This window comes from Lipotes vexillifer, unplaced genomic scaffold, assembly GCF_000442215.2.
Source record: "Lipotes vexillifer unplaced genomic scaffold, Lipotes_vexillifer_v1.1 scaffold1424, whole genome shotgun sequence".
NCBI lineage: Eukaryota > Metazoa > Chordata > Mammalia > Artiodactyla > Lipotidae > Lipotes > Lipotes vexillifer.
In genome coordinates, this window is record NW_006788259.1 from 214,886 (window position 1) to 215,965 (window position 1,080).

The following is a 1,080-nucleotide window of genomic DNA, read 5'->3' on the forward strand; positions in this document are numbered from 1 at the left end:
TTTTTTGCAGTACGCGGGCCTCTCACTGTTGTGGCCTCTCCCGTTGCAGAGCACAGGCTCCGGACGCACAGGCTCAGCGGCCATGGCTCACGGGTCCAGCCTCTCCACGGCATGTGGGATCTTCCCGGACTGGGGCACGAACCCGTGTCCCCTGCATCGGCAGGTGGGACTCTCAACCACTGTGCCACCAGGGAAGCCCGATCACTTTACTCTTGTTACCAAATCCAGGCTGGTACTGCTCGCCAGTACAGCTTGACATCAGAGTCCACTAGAACATGAGGTAAGCCTACAGATGGTGCCCATGAAATCCCCAGAAAAGGAGACAGATATATACATATCTTCCCCCCTCTCCAACCCCAAGGTCTAGGAAATGTTAAGTCCAGAAGTGTGTGGTGACAGCACTCCAAGGAAGGCCAACACGGATCACATTTAAAAAGGGACACTGGGGGCTTCCCGGGTGGCGCAGTGGTTGGGAGTCCGCCTGCCGATGCAGGGGACACGGGTTCGTGCCCCGGTCCGGGAAGATCCCACATGCCGCGGAGCAGCTGGGCCTGTGAGCCATGGCCGCTGAACCTGCGCATCCGGAGCCTGTGCTCTGCAATGGGAGAGGCCATAACGATGAGAGGCCCGCGTACCGCAAAAATAAATAAATAAATAAAGGGACACTGGGACACCTGATCTAAAACAATAGTCTCTGAGGCAAGAGGCCCAAAAGGGAATTCAGCCAATTCTTAAAGTTTTTGAAAACAGGACTGATTAAACAATGCAGGTCCCTGTACAACACAAAAAGCCAAACTCAGTAGAGTGTCACTTTGTCCAAGACTTGAGGGTTATTAATGAAGTCGTCCAAGACTTGCACCTGTGGTACCTAATCTGTATACTGTGCTCACAGCTATTACAGGAGAGTGCAGCTGGTTCTCAGTTCTGGACTTGAAAGATGTTTTTTTCTGCATTCCTACTGCAGAAGCATTACAGCAGCTGTTTGCTTTTCAATGGCAGGACCCAGAACACTGGTAGTCCAACAGTATTGTTGGACAGTCCTGCCTCAAGGATTTAAGAATTCCCCTACCGTGCTTGGGG